Source organism: Dama dama, chromosome 31 (genome assembly GCF_033118175.1).
Source record: "Dama dama isolate Ldn47 chromosome 31, ASM3311817v1, whole genome shotgun sequence".
Classification (NCBI taxonomy): domain Eukaryota; kingdom Metazoa; phylum Chordata; class Mammalia; order Artiodactyla; family Cervidae; genus Dama; species Dama dama.
The window spans coordinates 22,221,251-22,235,608 of NC_083711.1; the positions used below are offsets into that span (position 1 = coordinate 22,221,251).

The window sequence follows — 14,358 nt, forward strand, 5'->3', positions numbered from 1 at the left end:
CAGTGTCTCTTACATCTTCTGCATTGGCAGGCAAGTTCTTTACCACTAGCACCACCTAGGAAGCTTGGAGACATGGATGGCTGTCAAACAGAAATATATCTCTAAGATAGCTTACCTCTCTAAGGTAAGGAAATTTAGAGTAATATACCTTTGCCCCAGTGCATCTTTACACATACTTATTGGTCACTTACCTGATTGGCACTGGTATTATTTCATTTTTCCTTCACAATGGCCGAGAAAGGCGGTGAGGATATGAAAGGTAAAAGAGGAGAAACAGCAGTTGGACAGGATTATGTGATCTTGTGTGCTTATTCCACTGAAGGAGTTTTCATGGCACACCAGCTGTATGTTTTCTGACTTAAAGTGTGAGGCGAGCAGAAGTAACACAGCTTAGATTAAGAGTAGGCCTTCCTACTTGGTAAGATTTGCTTAACACTGACCACTGTTTGCCAGTTAGGACCAATTAGTTTTCACTTAATACTGACTGCTGTTTGCCAATTAGGAAATTAGGAACGGGGCGGAAACCCCCAGGAAAGTCCCGCGCGCACGAGTTTTGACCAATGAAATTGCTTTGCAAACGTGTAACCAATCCGCTTCTCACCCTATAAATTTGTGTAACAGCTTGGGCCCGGGGCTCTCTGACCTGCACCACTGCGTTGGTTGCAGCAGAGAGTCCTGGCTCGAGTCAGTAATAAACTTCCCTTTCTGCGAGTTGCATTGTCTTGGAGGCCTTCTCTACTCCCGCTCGGGGATTCGGACATCGGGCATAACATCTGGGGGCTCGTCCAGGATCCCTTTACTAGGGGAAGAGAACACTTCCAGGACAGAGGGGAAGGATAGATAATAGCACCGGTGCTCAGGAAAACTCAGGGGGCCCGAAAACCCAGCTCTGTGTTGTCAGCTGTCCGTGTGTTTGTCTTTGGCTCTCCGTGTTTGTGTGTGTGCCGGCATTGTCTCAGGCAGGACAGGAAAAGTCCAGTGTAAATCCGGGGCCCTGCTGTGAAGCAGGAAGGTGTCTGGCGCAGGAAGTCCAGTGTAAATCCGGGGCCCTGCTGTGAAGCAGAGAGGTATCTGGCACAGGAGAAAGCTTTCTATCTGGTGAGAAAACTCAGGGGGCTCAAAAACTCAGCGCTGTGCTGTCGGCCGACGTTTGTCTGTCCGTGTGTTTGTCTTCAGCTCTCCGTGTTTGTCCGTGTTTGTGTGTGTGCCGGCATTGTCTCTGGTCTCGTTCTGCCTCTCTTCAGGAGTTTCAATGAACAGGCGAACGGTTGTGGGCACAATTGATGAGTGCTGGCCAGGGCTACACTCTGGCGGACTCTGAAGGCCCTACAATAAGTGAGCCTCAGTAACTAGAAGCCCGACCAGGTGAAACTCTCCTTTCACTAAGATTGTCAGCAGCTGTTGCAGGTGCTCTTCACCACAGAAGAATGAGAGTGAATTCTGGCAGAAGCGCAGAAATGAGTCCCAGGGGCCGACGGGAGGCCAACCGCCCAGCCTCATCTCGTGGACGAGGGGTTTCCTCTGTTGCGGCCTAATTGGGATTTTGAGCGGGTGGAAGGTAGGGAGCGTCTCCGAGTATACCGCCAGACTCTGATGGCAGGCCCGCGGGCCGCAGCAAGAAAGCCGACAAATCTGGCAAAGGTAAATTTAGAAAGGCAAGAGCCCACTGACAGTCCGGCAGCCTTCCTAGAGAGGCTGATGGAAGCTTTCAGGCAATATACACCTATGGACCCCCAGGCTGAGGAGTCACGCGCTGCAGTTCTGTTAGCGTTCGTGAATCAGGCAGCCCCAGATATTAGGAAGAAATTACAAAAGGTAGAGGGATTGGGAGAACAGACAATACAGGATTTACTGAAAGTAGCTGAAAAGGTATTTAATAATAGGGAGACCCCAGAAGAAAGGGAAGAGCGAATTCGGCGGGAGGAAAGGGAATTAGCGGAGAAGATCAGGAAAGAAGACAGGGAACATAGGGCGAGGGAAAACCGGAAGAACCAGAAAGAGCTAGCCCAGATTCTTTTTGCGGGGATAAAAGCCGGAACAGAATTGAGGGAACCTCGAGACCCCTGGACAGGAGAAAAACAGAAACCAAAAAGGCAGGCCCTAAAGAAAGATCAGTGTGCCTACTGCAGAGAACAGGGGCACTGGAAAAGCGAGTGCCCTAAGAGGGACCTGAGGAGAGGTACGACCCAGAAAGAGAGAATCTCCCCTGGAACTCGAGTTCTATATGCGGAGGAAGACAGTGACTAGGGGAGTCAAGACTCAGCACCCCTCCCCAAGTCCTGGGTATATGTTGGATAATTGCAGTCATGAGGAACTGGAAAATTCTGCTGAACAATATTGCAGATACCAGAGCCCAAGACCCCCCGCCAGGTGAGAGAGTTTCTGGGGACTGTTGGATATTGCAGACTGTGGATCATGGGGTTTGCTGAGAAGGCCCAGCCCTTGTATGAGGGAAGTAAAGAGACCCCAAACTGGACTTGGACTGACACTCAGACGGGCCCTACTAGAAGCCCCAGCCCTTGCCCTGCCTAACCCAAATAAGCCATTCCAGCTGTTTGTAGCTCCATGATTGCAGCGAGATACTGGCTGACGCCCTGGCTGCACGAAAAGACTTAACTGATGTACCCCTAGACAACAGTGAGCTAGTATGGTTCACTGATGGGAGCAGCTATGTAAAAGATGGGCAAAGGAAAGCTGGAGCCGCCACGGTAGAAGAGTACAGTTGTGAATATGGCTCTGTGAAGTTTTATGCACTGTGTGGCTTTGGTGGTGTCTTAAGTTGTGGTCTGACACACACTGCTGTTGTTCCTCTGGATTTAGTGAAATGCCGTATGCAGGTGGACCCACAGAAGCACAAGGGCATTTTTAATGGATTTTCAGTTACACTCAAAGAGGATGATTTTCATGGGTTGGCCAAAGGATGGGCCCCGACCTTCACTGGCTACTCCCTGCAGGGGCTCTGCAAGTTTGGCTTTTATGAAGTACATGCTTGGAGAGGAGAATGTCTGTCTGTGGTGCACATCACTGTATTTGGCTGCCTCTGCCAGTGCTGAATTCTTTGCTGACATTGCTCTGGCTCCTATGGAAGCTGCTAAGGTTCGAATTCAAACCCAACCAGGTTATGTTAACACTCTGAGGGATGCAGCTCCCAAAATGTATAAGGAAGAAGGCTTAAAGGCGTTCTACAAGGGGGTTGCTATGAGACAGATACCATACACCATGATGAAGTTTGCCTGCTTTGAACGTACTGTTGCCGATTCCGTGGTGTCTGTGTTGAATAAAGAGAAGGGTAGCAGTGCCTCTCAGGTCCTCAAGAGACTTGGATTTAGAGGTGTATGGAAGGGACTCTTTGCCCACATCATCATGATCGGCACTCTGACTGCTCTACAGTGGTTTATCTATGATTCTGTGAAGGTCTACTTCAGGCTCCCTCGCCCTCCTCCCCCTGAGATGCCAGAGTCTCTGAAGAAGCTTGGGTACACTCAGTAGATAAATGAAAGCAAATATGGACTGAATCTGCGTGTTGATCAGTGTTTGAGGAAAATGCCACTGGACGAGAGATAATCCAGGCTTGCAAAGCGTGCCAGCTGATGAGGACAGGGAAAAAGCAGCACAGAGGAACAAGGTACTGAGGAGAAGAGCCAGGGCAACACTGGGAGACAGATTTCACTGAGGTAAGGCCAGGCAAGTACAGGTATCACTATATGTTGGTTCTGGTAGATGCCTTCTCAGGGTGAGTGGAAGCCTTCCCCGCTAAGGGAGAGCTTAGAGGAGATAGTGCCTAGGTACGGGCTGCCAGTGACTATGGGCTCTGATAACGGACCTACCTTTGTGAGCCAGATTGCACAAGGGCTGGCCCAAGCTCTGGGGATGAAATGGAAATTACATTGTGAATATAATCCCCAGAGCTCAGGACAGGTTGAGAGAACAAAGTTGGCAATAGAGACTGGCGGGGACTGGGTGACCCTCCTTCCCTTTGCACCCTTTTGGGCGCGTAACACCCCTCATAAGCTGCCCTTTTGAGATTCTGTATGGAAGACCCCCTCCTGTGTATTAGAACCTAGATGGAAAGGCCCTTATGTTGTTCTTCTTACCACTCCTACTGCTGTCAAGGTTGACGGGATTGGACCCTGGGTTCACTGCAATCACGAGCAGCAAGCCACACCAGAAGAACAGGAAAAAGCGCGAGGAGAATGGAAGGCGAGTCCTCACCCGTCAAATCCTTTGAAACTGAAACTCGTCTGCTGGGAGGTCTCCTAATTCTCCTGCTGATTGCAGGAGCTGGATCTGTGTAACCTCTTGTGATGGGCCCCGGGAATGGGACGTAGGAAACAGATTTGGTAGCCCCAAGTGTGGCGCAATCCGCAGGGCCAAGTACCTCAGATATGGGTGCAATTTAACCAGCTTCACTATCTCTGCAAGGCCAAGGGCTTTCCTCCCTACGAGCCACTGTAGATGCAATCAGTCACTTAGAGAAGTCTTTGACTTCCTTGTCTGAGGTGGTCTTGCAGAATAAGAGAGGATTAGACTTGATTTTTCTCCAACAGGGTAGGGTCTGCGAGGTTCTGGGAAAAGAATGTTGTTTTCTATGCAGACCATACAAGAGTGGTAAGAGAATCTATGGCAAAAGTGAGAGAGGGACTGGCGCAATGAAAGAGAGAACGGGAAGCCCAACAGAGATGGTTTGAGTCTTGGTTTCAACACTCCCCTTGGCTGACTATCAGCCAGTGGCCCAAGATGGAAAAGAGGAAGATTCCTCTACTTAAGCAACAGACAGGAGGGAATGTGAGGCGAGCAGAAGTAACGCAGCTTAGATTTAAGAGTAGGCCTTCCTACTTGGTAAGATTCGCTGAACACTGACCGCTGTTTGCCAGTTAGGACCAATTGGCTTTCACTTAATACTGACTGCTGTTTGCCAATTAGGAAATTAGGAACGGGGCGGAAACCCCCAGGAAAGTCCCGCGCGCACTAAAGTTTTGACCAATGAAATTGCTTTGCAAACGTGTAACCAGTCTGCTTCTCACCCTATAAATTTGTGTAACAGCTTGGGCTCGGGGCTCTCTGACCCGCACAACTGTGTTGGTTGCAGCAGAGAGTCCTGGCTCGAGTCAGTAATAAACTTCCCTTTCTGCGAGTTGCATTGTCTTGGAGGCCTTCTCTACTCCCGCTCAGGGATTCGGATATCGGGCATAACAAAAGCTCTAACGCTTAGCACATTTCTCTGAAAGTGATCATTCAAATATTGGTTCTCTGCTAAACTCTATCCCCTCTGTCCATAATATTTGGTCTAAAATCAGACTCTTTACACTAGAATTCCAGATGATGTATGAGTTATTCATGATATTAACACTATCATCACATATTAGCACTCCCTGATTTTCACCCTGTAGCTTGCCATACCAATTTTGTTTTATTTCTTTACACATAGTGTGTGCTGTGGTGGCCAGTCCCTTTGCTGTTCCCTATAGTTATAATGCCCCTCCTTCAAAATTTTATCTGGTAATTCTCTACTCAATTATCAAAATACACCTCATGAAGGTTTCTTTATTCTAACTCAGTCAATGTAGATGTTTTCTTCTATGCTCTCACTGGAGAATTTCATCTAATACTCTTCTATTACTATGTGTATCATACATGGTTGCAAAATGTACTGTTTTAGTTACTTTCTCAGGAGCACGTGAGCTCCTCCATTAGTTCAGAGTTGTAATCTCGTATATCTCTCTAACCTAGGGTCTATTTCACTGCCTGGTGTAAAGTAAACCCTCAATTTGTATGTTGAATGAAAGCTGAATAGAATGATAAGGACTGAATAAATGGCACTACTAATATACAGTGGGAAAATCCCGTGTGCCTGTACTATCTCTGTTGTTTTAAAACTGGTCTAGAGAAAGAGACTTTCTTAAAATTTGTTTTTCCATTAATTTTTACTGGAGTACAGTCACTTTACAGTGTTGTGTTAGTTTATATTATATGGCAAACTCAGTCAGCTATATTTATATATGTACCCTCTCTTTTCTGAATTTCCTTCCCATTTAGATCACTTGAAAAGCACCGAGCATGGTTCCCTGAGCTATATAGTAGGTTCTCATTAGTTATGTTTTATACATAGTACTGGGGCTTCCCTTGTGGTTCAGCTGGTAAAGAATCTGCCTGCAATGAGGGAGACCTGGGTTCAATCCCCAGGTCAGGAAGATCCTCTGTATAAGGAAGTGGCAACCTACTCCAGGACTCTTGCCTGGAGAATTCCATGGACACAGAGGCAGGATGGGCTGTAGTCCGTGGAATGGCAGAGTCGGACATGACTGTGCGACTCACTTTCTTTTTTAACTTTCATACATAGTATCAAAAGGGAAAAAGGAGGTTTTTATCGATGTCCTCCTTGAGATTCCATTTAGAGGTGGCCTCAGACTCAAGTGTTCCTCTTGCTCCCGTCCAGGCCTTTCATGCACAACTTCTCATTACTCGCTGTGTCTCTCACTTTAACTTCTGGATACACTACATAATGGGGTGCAAGTCTTTCCCCAAGCATGGTTAATAAACAGAAGGAAGACCATACTTCCTTTCACTGCTTTTTTCTTATCTCATACTATTATGAGAAAGACATATCAAGTTTTGTTGAATTTTTTATTAACTCCAGGAGATAGTAAAGGACAGGGGAGCCTGGCGTGCTGCAGTCCATGCGGTCACAAAGAGTTGGACCTGACTTAGGAACTGGACAACAACAATAAACTCTGAAGGAAACTGTTCAATCATGTGAAATAGCTTTTCTTTTTTTTTTAAGTACAGGACTTCCCTGCTGACTCAGTGGTAAAGAATCTGCTTGCCAATGCAGGAGACGCAGGTTCAAACCCTGATCTGGGAAGATCCCACATGTTGTGGAACAACTAGGTCTGGGTGCCAGAACTATTGAGGCTGTGCTGTAACGCTTGGAAGCCACAACTATTGAGCTCAGGTACTACATCTACGGAAGCCCATGTGCCCTACAGCCCACGCTCTGCAGCCATAGAAGCCAGCTCAACGTGAAGCCCACACACCACAGCTAAGTATAGCCCCCCATTGCCGCAACTTACAGAAAGCTCACACGTCAGCAAGACCCAGCACAGCCAAAAAATAAATAAAATTATATTTTAAAAAAGTACAAAGGAAAATACCTGGAAAGGTAAAACTTTGTGAGGGTTGGTATTCTTCTCAAAGTTATCCTCAGTTTCTAACATCACTTCCCTTTTCTCAGAGCCATGCTTTCTGTGACATGCTTTCAAATCAACAATGTGTCTATTCAACCTTGGAAAATCCAACCTCCTATTCAGAAGATGATCTTAGCCCAGGCTATAAACTCCGTTCTAGAAGATGCACTATGCATCTTCTTCCTTCACTACTTAAAGGTGTGGCCAATGTTTAAATTTACTAATCACCCTGGTCAGAATATAAATCAGTTCATATTGACATCTTGCTGATATGTCTCAGTAATTTCCATTTTCACTTTGACATCTTAACAAGTCATCATCCTGCTTTAACCTTGGATTTTTCTCCAGCTTATTCTTGCATCCGCAGCTATCCTGGCCTTGTTTTTATACACTGAAACCGTCAAATTCCTTCCAGACTTTAGGTCCTTTCTTATTTTCTCTGCCTAGAACACTCCACTTTCTAACCTTCACATGTTTAGCTTTTTCTTTTTCATCAGATGCCATTTCAAAACCCTTATGAGGCTTTTCCTGAACTCCTCAAGAAGTCCATGTCAATACTGTGTTATTTTCTCATGGCACTTGTCATTCATCCAAATGATCTTGCCCAAATATTTGCTTACTTATACTGTAGTCTTCCCACAGCTAGAATATAAGCCTCAGAGAGCAGGGGACTTCTCTTATTCAATATCATATCATTACAATATAGAAGATCAATTGGCACTCTGGAATTAGTAAGTGATGACTGAGTGAATGAATAAACAGCAGACAGAGGATATGCTTAGCCTATAGCCATTTTCATACTCCTCTTTTCAGGAAGACAGGAAGTACAGAGTAATTTCATTTTTCCAGTAACAACTGTAATAGTTCTTAAATAATAGATCAGTAATACTGTCACATTCAGTATAATAACAAACTAAAAATTATTGTATGCTGATGGATCACTGAATACATCATTTGGCATGGGTTTGAAGACGATGCAAAGAACGTTCAGAAAGCTTTGTGAGAATACTTCTGAACTTGAGTTTAATTAAAATTAACAAAAGTACAAATTTTCTTCATAAGGAGACTGTTAAAGAGTTTTTCACAGTTCAAATCTTTTAAGAACAGCAAATCACTGATGAATAAGACAAATTGAATTCAAAGTGCTAGAACATTCCTTCATCACAACTTGATGTAGGATACCTAGATGAGTAGCAGTTAATCAGAATGTATGGACCAAGGGGCACAGAGCATCTGAGCTATCAGCATACATACTGCGATATGACTCCATTTAAAATGTGAAAGTCAGGACTGCCCTGGTGATCCAGTGGTTAAGACTTTGCTTTCCAGTGCAAGGGGTATGGGTCTGATACCTGGTCGGGGAGCTATAATTAAAAAAAGACCCTGATGCTGGGAAAGACCAAGGGCAAAAGGAGAAGGGGGTATCAGAGGATGAGATGGTTAGATAGTATCATTGACTCAACAGGCATGAATCTGAGCAGACTCTGGGAGATAGTGGAAGACAGAGGAGCTTTACATGCTGCAGTCTGTGGGGTCACAAAGAGTTGGGCACAACTAATGGACTTGAACAACAACCACAGCAACAAGGAGGTAAGATCCCACATGCCAGATGGTCAAAACCAAACATAAAACAGAAGCAATATTGTAACAAATTCAATAAAAACCTTTAGAAATGGTCCCTATCAAAAAAATCTTTTTAAAAATAAAATGCAAGTCTTACACAGTTGAACAAATCCAGAATTCATAGGGTACAACTGAAGACATATATCTAAAAGACAAAAAGTGAAATTTCTAGCTGATTACTCAACCTCAAAATAGCATCACTACTTACACCATTACTTAGAGATGCATAAATGCACAATGTCACGTCTTGAATCCTGCCTGCCACAGGTTTCAAAAATCACCAAAGAATAAATTAAAGAAGGATTGGTGTGAGAAGCATCTCTTTTCCATTTTTTATGAAAGCCCCCTAAATAGACAGATTCATGAGTCTTTTATATAAAAACTGTCTGTAATGTACACATTTTGCTTCTAAGCAAAGAGCCTCTGTCACTTTTTCTATATTTTTCATAGAAGATCTTGTAGCCTAACTGCTTTCACTTTTCTTTTGTTTGTTTTTTTTTTTCCTTAGGAACAAAGCCATGAATTTATATGAGGTGTCAGTGTATTTAGCAAAAATATTTCAGTTTTCAAACTCTGCGACCATAGATGACCACTGGGAAAAAACAGGGAAAACAAAGATGCTTTCAGTTAATTCCCAGGAAACCTCTGAAAAGAGGGTTGCCTCAGCTCATAGATAATGATCTCTTGCCCCTCGATCCTCTCCTTCCCCTGTCTCATTCACAATCACTTGAATTTCAGGATAGAAGTCAGCTACTCCATTATATACTATTTAACCTTCCACATAGAAGTCACAGGCTAACAATGATGAGACAGGCAGGATGAAGGAGCCTAAAATAGTCTCTTAAGAAAGACAGAACAAATTCCTAGGGTTTGTTTTTTGTTTTGAATTCACTACAATTGAGTCTTGAATTTTAGCAGCCAAAACCAATTCTTACTGATTTATGGGCTTATTTCCATAGGCAATATGAAGTTTCCCTAGGATGAGACACAGAAATAATAAAAGCATGACATCATAAAAGTGAGATTAAATGACACATAACAAGATAAAAGTGGTGGGTGCAGTTATTTACACAAGAAACCCTTAATATTAAAAAAAAAAAAAAAACCCACAACTGAAATTGAAATATATTTTTGTTTGAGCTTCTTGAAAATTAAGAAATCCTGGGAAATTTGATTATTTAATATATTTTTAAGTTTCACAATCAAAAGGTCCTACATCAAAAATGATAAAATGCTAATGTTAAAAAGTTCTATTATACAGAATGTTAATTGTTGTTGATCATTTTATATTTAATTTAATCTTTATAATATGACCAAGTAATGGATTCTTTTCCTATTTCCATTTTATACCTGATGAACAGAGGATCAGGTATAAAAAGGTTAAAGGGTCCTTAGAGGAGGAAACAACTTTCTAAGCTTGAAAGAAAAGTACTCATTTAAAGGTGAGGTTATTATTTTTAATAGTGGGGTTTTCATTTCTGGAATCCTAGCTGTCCTTACCCTTTCTTTTCTGAAAATAGATAGGTACTGAATTATTCCCACTATTGTGAAGATTAAAACATTTAATGTAAGTGGGAAGCGTGCAGTAAGCCACAGTATTTCAGCTATTATTGATTTTATTTTGATTTCTTTTTATATCATCAGAGGTTATTTTATCAGAGCTTATAGTCTTCTGCTTTAATGCTACCCAATAAGTGGCTCAAAATTTGAGCAAAAAAGCAGAATTTTATCTTTCTAAAAGTATAGTTTATAAATTTTTTAAATCAAAAAAGATTTTTTTTAACCTGAGGTCTAGTCATTCTTATTTATTCAATTATGTTTACATTATATATTATGTAAAGAAATGGGGTTATAGTAATAAAGATATTTCAGAAATATATATCTGAAATTCTTAATGTAATTATTGATATTTTAAGCATAATAGTCCCAAATATTTAGAGAAGTTTATCATTTTCCTCTTGCTGTTGCAACAGTGAAAACACATGTCACTGAAATTGTGAAAAGACCTGAGCCTGTCCTGTTGACAGGGCATTTTCAGTAAGACAGAGATGTTAGAAATATTTCTCATTGTCTCAGGTGCATGACTTTTTCTCAGAAATAGTCTAACTAATCTTATATGGATCTGGGACTGGTCCTTTCCAGCATTCTGATCTATCCCTTTTGAGTGCATCATTTATCATTATGCTTTGCAGAAAGACATGCTTTTGAAAATAAAAGTTCATGTATTCTTAAAGTTCATGAACTGTTTGTAAGCTTGGTAGTTCATAATACTGAATTAATACTTTTTAGAAATGATTTATGATTGCATCTTGGTGTTTATGAGCCAAGACAACCTGTACAATTGAATAGATTGCATTCCTTACCTAGCTGATGAACTGAAGCAGATTTGTGTGTGTGTGTATGTGTGTGTACTCTGATGGTCATTCTGCCAAGCTCTTTTGCACTGAACATTAAGAATTTATCAGGTTAAACCCTTTAGCCACTGGTAAAGTTAATAACAATGTTCAGTGTCAGTTAAGGTCAATCTGATATATTCCATTGTTGTGTGTAGTTACGGTTACAGAAGTAATACATCTTAAATGGAACTGTTCAAAATTATACTTATGTTAATAAAGAAAAAAAATGTCCAAGGAAATTATGTTGGCAAAGAATAAGAAAACGCTCACTGTTTTGTAAGATTCTGCAGGTTTCTTTTATCATCAAAAGCAATCTTCAGTTTCACTGGCAAGAACTGAAACTCACCTGTTGTCTCAATATATAACCCATTGTGCTGTATTTTCATAAAAGGATACACGTTTAAAAGTATATTTAAAAAGACACACCATTACTTTTGTGAAGATTTCTTGAGGTCATCAAACCAAAGAAATGGAGCTATTTTCTATTCATGGGTAACTTATTGCCTACTGTCTGTATTTATTGATAAGCAAAGATTTTAGGCAGTTTTGATAGGCTTTGAGAAAGAGGCTGTGGGAAGATGAGACAAAATGTAGTGGAAAAGGAGAAGAAGTAAACAGTGTTGAGAAGATAATTTTTACTAGTTCCCATGATTTTTAAAACACTAAACACTAGCTATGTACTACATTCCTGCAGTGCTTACAAAACAGACATTAGGCGTTTTCTTGCTTTTAATTATTTTCAAATTTGAATTGGCTGTCATCAAATGAAATACCACTTTGAAACCAGAATATAATTGTAGTTAATTATCCCTAGGTTTACTTGTGTTTATTCAAGATATACTTCATTATAATTATCACTCATTATCTTTCTTAGTATTATTTTTTAAAATCCCCAAACACAGTGACATAAATCAATAAAGCCGTATTAATTCTGACAGGCCTAGCGTAGGCCTGGACAATCATGCTGATCAGTGAGTAGGGCTGACTTTGACTGGATCTGTGGGTCAGAGGTCAGCTCTTAGATCAACCAGGGGAAGATATCCAGAACAGCCACATGGGAAGGCTCATGGCTGTTCCACACAGTCACGTCCTACAGCAGGCTAGCCCAGCCTACTCATTGGCTGGTTTCAGGATACTGGTGGATTGAGAGGAAGTTTTGACTGATATAGAGGCCAAGGCTTACAAGTGACATGCTAGCATTTTCATGTTAGTCTACTGCCATAGGAAAACCCAAAGTAAGTCCATACCCAAAGGATGAAGACACAGACTAATTCTTGATGGAAGAGCTTCAAATGGACTATTTAAGGGGAACCAGTATACATAGGTAAACATGAATGTGAAACTTGTTTTCTCCCTCACAGAACATTTAATAAAATGAAAGTGAAAGAAAGTGAATTAGCTCAGTTATGTCTGACTCTTTGCTACCCCATGGAGCCTACCAGGCTCCTCATATTCATGAAATTTTCCAGGCAGGAGTATTGGAGTGGGTTGCCATTTCCTTCTCCAGGGGATCTTCCTGACCCAGGGATTGAACCTGGGTCTCCTGCATTGCAGGCAGATGCTTTTACCATCTGAACCACCGGGGAAGCCCAATAAAACAGAATCTCTTTGTAAAGGATTAGTACAACTTGGTCTTATACTGCCTTTTAATAAAATATCTCTGTTACTTTAAAAAAAAAAAAAAAAGACTATTTCAAATGTGACTACTATTCTAAATATGACTTGATGTTTTAAAAAAGAAAGACTTCATTTATTCATTGTAGGAAAATTTCTAAGCATCTACTTTGTCTCAGGCAATGTCCAGTGAAATTAATAGAAAAAATACACATATAACAATAGCAGAAGAAACAAGCAAAAATAAACTAATTATTTTTTTTTAATTAGGAAACTAATTAGACTCAAAAGCTTTTCCACAACAAAGTAAACCATTGATAAGACAAAAAGACAACCTACTAAATGGGAAAAAAAAAAGTGTTTGCAATTGATATGTCTGATAAGGGGTCAAGATCCAAAACAGATAAATGGTATATACAACTCTATAAAAACGGGTTAACAATGGGAAGATCTTTTTTTTTTTTTTCCCCTTTCTGGCTGTACTTAACATTTTAAAACATTATTTGCTTTCTAAAATTACATCCTGAAGGAATTTATGTGGTTTTCTTCACACCATTCTACTTGAGGTTAATAGATCTTGTGTATATGGGTTTATATTGGGTTTAGTCAAATCACAAAGAAAGACAATGCCAAAGATTGCTCAAGCTACTGCACAATTGCACTCTTCTCACATGCTAGCAAAGCAGGGCTCAAAATTCTCCAAGCATGCCCAAGCCAGGCTACAAGAGTATGTGAACTGTGAACTTCCAGATGTTAAAACTGGATTTAGAAAAGGCAGAGGAACCAGAGATCAAATTGCCAACATCTGCTGGATCATGGAAAAAGCAAGAAAGTTCCAGAAAGATATCTACTTCTGCTATATTGACTATGCCAAACCTTTGACTGTGCATATCACAACAAACTGGAAAATTCTTCAGAGATGGGAATACCAGACCACCTGACCGGCGTCCTGAGAAATCTGTATGCAGCTCAAGAAGCAAGAGTTAGAACTGGACATGGAACAACAGATTGGTTCAAAATTGGGAAAGGAGTACGTCACAGCTGTATACTGTCACCCTGCTTACTTAACTGATATGCAGAGTACATCATGCAAAATGCAGGGCTGGTTGAAGCACAAGCTGGAATCGAGATTGCCAGAAGAAATATCAATAACCTCAGATATGCAGATGACACCACCCTTATGGCAGAAAGTGAAGAAGAAAGAGCTTCTTGATTAAAGTGAGACAGGGGAGTGAAAAAGTTTGCTTAAAATTCAATATCCAAAAAAGTAAGATGATGGCATCCCATCCCATCACTTCATGGCAAATAGATGGAGAAACAAAGAAAACAGTGACAGACTTTATTTTCTTGGGCTCCAAAATCATTGCAGATGGTGACTGCAGCCATGAAATTAAAAGACACTTGCTCCTTGGAAGAAAAGTTATGACCAACCTAGACAGCATGTTAAAAAGCAGAGATGTTACTTTGCCAACAAAAGTCCATCTAGTCAAAGCAATAATTTTTCCAGTGGTCATCTATGGATGTGAGATTTGGACTATAAA

The 14,358-nt window shown here is 41.2% G+C and overlaps 1 pseudogene; it reads left to right on the plus strand.

Moving 5' to 3' along the window:
* The first annotated feature begins 228 nt into the window (after positions 1 to 228).
* Positions 229 to 3,534, plus strand: LOC133049971 (solute carrier family 25 member 3-like; annotated as a pseudogene).
* The last annotated feature ends 10,824 nt before the right edge of the window (positions 3,535 to 14,358 follow it).